The following is a 6148-nucleotide window of genomic DNA, read 5'->3' on the forward strand; positions in this document are numbered from 1 at the left end:
GTGGGTAAAGCGCTCACCATGTAAGCATGAGGATTTTGGTTTGATGCCTAGACAAAAAGGTGAGTGCAGTGGCTTGCACCTCTCGCCCAAGAGCTGCAAGGGTGAAGAGAGGACAATCACCTCAGCTCTCTGGCTGCCTGCCCAGTCATGTCAGGATGCTTTAGTTTCAATAAAAGATGGTGTCGCCATGGTGATTGATGGCCATGCTTTATGTTGACCTCTGACCTTCTCAAGCATATGTATCCACACCTCAATAAGCCCCTACACAAATACATACACCACACATATGTTCACACAACAAAACCAAACTGAACAACAACCATAAAGACACCAGTGTTTGTTATTTACAAAAATACAACTAAAAGTTAAAGACCTGGAAAGATGGAAGATGAAAATACTGTACTAAAGAATATGAAATGAAACAAAACCAGCAGCTATATTATTACTCAGCAGACACTGAGATAGAAATTAGTGACAGGGAAGGTTATTAAATAAAAGCTAAACTCATCAGACACACATTCTAAATTGCTTTCATTTGATAAATGGCCACATTTTTTGTTTTAAACTTTAATTTTTATTTTTTGTTTTTGTTGAGCTATATATTTTTCTTCACTCCCCTCCCTTTTCCTCCCCTCCCCTTATACCATCTCCAGTGGTCCCTATACTCACAATTTACTAAGGAGATTTTGTCTTTTTTTATTTCCCATGTAGATTAGATTCATGTATGCAGCTCATAGGGTCCTCATTGTTGTCTAGGTTCTCTGGGATTATGAATTGTAGGCTGGTTTTTCTTTGCTTTATGTCTAAAAGCCCCTGATGAGTGAGTTCATATGATATTTGTCTTTCTGGGTCTGAATTACCTCACTCAATATAATGTTTTCTAGATCCACCCATTTGCCCACAAACTTCAAGATGTCCTTATTTTTTTTGCTGTGTAGTACTCCATTGTGTAATTGTACCACATTTTCCTTATTCATTCTTTGGTCGAGGGGCATTTAGGCTGTTTATAGGTTCTGACCATGACAAACAATGCTGCTATGAACATAGTTGAACACATGTCCTTGTGGCACGATTGAGCATCCTTTGGATATATATCCAAAAGTGGTATTGCTGGGTCTTGAGGTAGGTTGTTTCCTAATTTCCTGAGAAAATGTCATACTGATATCCAAAAGGGCCATACCAGCTTGCTTTCCCACCAGCAACGCAAGAGTGTTCCCTTTACCCCACAACCTCTCCAGCATAAGTTGTCATCAGTGTTTTGATCTTGGCCATTCTTACATGTATATGATGAAATCTCAGAGTTGTTTTGATTTGTCTTTCACTGATAACTAAGAATTTAAACATTTCCTTAAGTGCCTTTCAGCCATTTTAGATTCCTCTGTTGAAAGTTCTCTGTTTAGGTCTGCAGCCAATATTTTTTATTGGATTATGTGTTCTTTTGGTGTCCAATTTCTTGAGTTCTTTGTGTATTTTGGAGATCAGACCTCTTTCTGATGTGGGGTTGCTGAAAATCTTTCCCCATTATGTAGACTGTCATTTTGTCTAGGTGACCATGTCCTTTGCTTTTCAGGAGGTCCCATTTACTAACTGTTTCTCTCAGTGTCTGTGCTACTGGGACAATGCATTCAAGTGTACTTCCCACTTTTGCTTTTATGAGGTTCAGTGTGGCTGGGTTTTTGTTGAAGTCTTTGATCCATTTGGACTTGAGTTTTGTGCATGGCTATAGATATGGATCTATTTTCATTCTTCTACATGTTGATATTCAGTTAAGTTAGCACCGTTTGTTGAGTATGCTTTCTTTTTCTTATTTTATATTTTTTGCTTTTTGTTGAAAATCAGGTGTTCATGGGCAAGTGGATTGATATCTGGGTCTTCGATTCGGTTCCATTGGTTCTCTTGTCTGTTTTTACGCCAATACCAAGCTGTTTTCAGGACTGTAGCTCTGTAGTAGAGTTTGAAGTCAGGGACTGTGATGAAATGGGCACATTTTATGTTATACTACACAGAGAGAAATAAACAGTTCTGCCACTGTGGTATGAGAATTAATAATTTCTCTCATTGGGATTAATGGCTTCTCTTTTGTATAATCCGTTACCCCGAATCCCCCAAGTTATGACGCAGCCAAAACTTCTTCAGGATGTTGACACCTTGCTATTATACTTTTTGGCCACTACAATGAAGATAAATGAGCTTTTCTTTTCGTGGTGCTGGCAATTACCCAGTCTGTGGTGCTCTGTTACAGCCATCAGGACACAGATGGCTCAGTTGGGAAAGTGTTTGCATTTGTAGGGGTTTGAGGTTGATTTCTCAAAACTCATGTTTAAAAACCTAGGCATGGTGGTCTGTGTTCACACTCCCAGCTGGGGAGGAAACCCAGGCACGGTGGTCTGTGTTCACACTCCCAGCTAGGGAGGAAACCCAGGCATGGTGGTCTGTGTTTACACTCCCGGCACTGGGGAGGAAACCCAGGCATGGTGGTCTGTGTTCACACTCCCGGCACTGGGGAGGAAACCCAGGCATGGTGGTCTGTGTTCACACTCCCAGGTAGGGAGGAAACCCAGGCATGGTGGTCTGTGTTCACACTCCCGGCACTGGGGAGGAAACCCAGGCATGGTGGTCTGTGTTCACACTCCCGGCACTGGGAAGGAAACCCAGGCATGGTGGTCTGTGTTCACACTCCCGGCACTGAGGAGGCAGAGACAGGTGTATCTCTGGGGTTTGCTCACCTCTAGATGAGTTCCAGGTCCATAAGAGATACGTCTCAGAAGAAAGATAAGGTAACCAGCACCTGAGGAACGACTCCTGAGGTTGTCCTCCGGCCTCCATGTGCACACGTGTACATATACACCAGAAAAGAGATACACACATAAACTGTTCTAAAAACAGAAATATAAGCCAAATTTAAAATTTTTTTTTATTCTAGGTCAATTAACCAAGAAGAAACCCTTTTGTCATTAGAAGGTTTGGCGATGGTCAGTGCTTAGCGGTTCTAGGTTGAGTGACAGATGCAGCCTACATAGACACTGGATAGGTCATTCATTTCCTGTTCATGACACACTGCATCCAATACTAAACAGGAGCCAAACTACACAACAACTTTCTCACCATATTAGAAAACTTTGGGCTTTATCCTCTCTCAGTTCTTACTTCCTGTGGGATTTCACATCTGGATAGTCACAAGCTGGATTGTTGAAGCTTTTGTATGAGAAAATGCCCATCCCATCCTTATTTCCTGCCCAGTTCCTATAGCCAATCAGAGACCGTGGATGACTGGGCAGCCTAATCTCAGAGCAAAGGCCTTGTTAAGAAAGGGCATGGCACCCCTACCCCCAGCATCACCCTTTCCCTCCTGGGAGACTGATGACTGTCACAGGTTTAAGGCTTGGAAATTGCCCCATAAACCTTTGATACAACAATATAGGCTTCTCAGGGCTTGTCTGCACCGTGCATGAAGTGGGATGCATGTCTGTCCCCAAGGCTATGTCCTTGTGCATTTTGTAGACTGACCAGCTTCCGCTCTGCTTCCATGTTTCTGTCCTTAAGAGAGTCATGGTCCTATTAACAGACTCGGTGGAGCCATTGGGATTCACACTCAATAAACATTGCTGGGAATATGAACCACTAAAGCCCGTAGAGGCTCATGGGAATAGACTGTGGAAGATTTCATGGTGAGTTTTACCCCTTGTGCATTCCAGGTTTAGGTCAGTTTGGCACCTGCTGTCTACAGAGCCGGGGCTACTGTGATTCATCTTGGTCGCTTACAAAGCTGTTGGCCTGGGTGGAAATTAATACTGGTGTATGCACTTTTTAGATGAGGTGAATGGACCCAGAACGCCTTTCAGAGCTGCTAGCCATGTTCTCAGGCCAGCTTTCAAGTGTGAGTAACTCAGCAATTGGCGAGTGCTGGAACTCATGACTGAGCTCACAGGACCAACTAATTGTGAACACGATGTGTTGGATAATGCTCTCTCTGTCTAAGGGACCATCGAAAACTTCAAACTGGGAAGGTTAAGTTAATGACATTTTAGTGTTCATGGGGGCCTATCCTGGGATCCTTGCTCTAAGATCTTGTGGCAAGAAAAGAAGACAGAGCAAGACAGCCAGGGGCACAGTGGCAGGAGAGTTCCTTCAGGGATCCAGTTTTGTCTTGCCATTTAAGCTCCTCACGGCAATGTTCAACTCCATATCTGTCTGTTCTAGGGCTTTTCTTTCTTTTTTTTTTTTAGAAAGATTTTAGATATTTTATTAAGACTGAACTTTTTTTTTCTTTCTTTTTGTTTTGTTTTTATTTATTTTTTTATTAATTAATTTATTTAATTATTAAAGATTTCTGCCTCTTCCCCGCCACCACCTCCCATTCCCTCCCCCTCCCCCAATCAAGTCTTCCTTCCTCCTCAGCCCAAAGAGCAAGCAGTTTTCTCTGCCCTGTGGGAGGTCCAAGGACCACCCACCTCCATCCAGGTCTATTAAGGTGAGCATCCAAACTACCTGGGCTCCCACAAAGCCATTACGTGCAATAAGATCAAGAATCCATTGCCATTGTTCTTCAGTTCTCAGTAGTCCTCATTGTCCATTATGTTCAGCGAGACCGGTTTTGTCCCATGCTTTTTCAGACCCCGGCCAGCTGGCCTTGGTGAGTTCCCGATAGAACATCCCCATTGCCTCAGTGTGTGGGTGCACCCCTCGCAGTCCTGAGTTCCTTGCTCGTGCTCACTCTCCTTCTGCTCCTCCTTTGGATCGTGAGACTTCAGTCCAGTGCTCCAATGTTGGTCTCTGTCTCTGTCTTCTTTCATCGCCTGATGAAGGTTAATATTCAGGGGGATGCTTATATGTTTTTCTTTGGGTTCACCTTCTTATTTAGCTTCTCTAGAATCACGAATTATAGTCTCAATGTCCTTTATTTATGACTAGAAACCAAATATGAGTGAGTACATCCCATGTTCCTCCTTTTGGGTCTGGCTTACCTCACTCAGGATAGTGTTTTCTATTTCCATCCATTTGTATGCAAAATTCAAGAAGTCATTGTTTTTTACTGCTGAGTAGTACTCTAATATGTATATATTCCATACTTTCTTCATCCATTCTTCCATTGAAGGACATCTAGGTTGTTTCCAGGTTCTGGCTATCACAAACAATGCTGCTATGAACATAGTTGAGCATATACCCTTGTTGTATGTTTGGGCATCTCTTGGGTATATTCCCAATAGTGGTATTGCTGGGTCGAGAGGTAGGTTGAACCCGACTTTCCTGAGAAACCGCCACACTGCTTTCCAAAGTGGTTGCACAAGTTTGCATTTGTTCTAGGGCTTTTCACACCAAGGAAATGAACACTTGGCTCTGAACAGATAGACATCACATTAATTCCTTCCAAAGCAGTATCCCAGTCACGTGGTTACCTCACGACAGGGATCACCTTTCAAAGAGTCCATGCCTCTTGACGTTGTCAAACCAAGGACCAGTCTTTGGCACGTGAACTTCTTGGGGACACGTTCATATTCCAAGAGAAGCTTTCTTCTTCATTATCTATATCTTGTCTTTCTTGCAATGCCATGGTCAAGGGTGTCCTAAGAATTCTGTAGCTTTCTTTTCTTTTTTTCTTTTAATTGGATAATTTCAATTGACCTGTCTGAATTCACACACTGCTTCTTCTGCTTGCTCAAGCTTGCTATGTTGAGCTCTTGGCTGCATCTTTCGTTCATGGGCTGGATCAGCACCTGGTTTCTGTTGGGGGTCTTGCTTCCCACCTTTCTGTTTACTCTCCATTGCCCCTCACATATTATTCTCCTAATGTTTCCAACTTATCTGTTTGCATTTCCTTGGAGTTCGCTGCTCCTTTGAGACAGTTAACTTGATACCCCTCTATTCACTCCACTCCGCATGGACGGCAGAAAACTGTTCTATAGGTGGTGTTCTAGCATCACATTTCCTTGAGTCCTGCTTCTGTCTTTCCTGGCTGTGGAAGAAAAACACTGTCACCAGACAAACCCACTTGGGATCCTGAGGTTCTCCAGCTCTTCTATGGGTCTGTCTGTCCCACACTTTTGATAGGAAAATGTTTAAATTATACAACTTTTCTCTATCCAGCAAATATAGGCCTCCCCCCCCCCCGGGGTTGCCCTTATGCTCAAGTTCATGTTCATGTCCCCAG

Source organism: Chionomys nivalis, chromosome 2, assembly GCF_950005125.1.
Source record: "Chionomys nivalis chromosome 2, mChiNiv1.1, whole genome shotgun sequence".
In the NCBI taxonomy this organism is placed as follows: Eukaryota; Metazoa; Chordata; class Mammalia; order Rodentia; family Cricetidae; genus Chionomys; species Chionomys nivalis.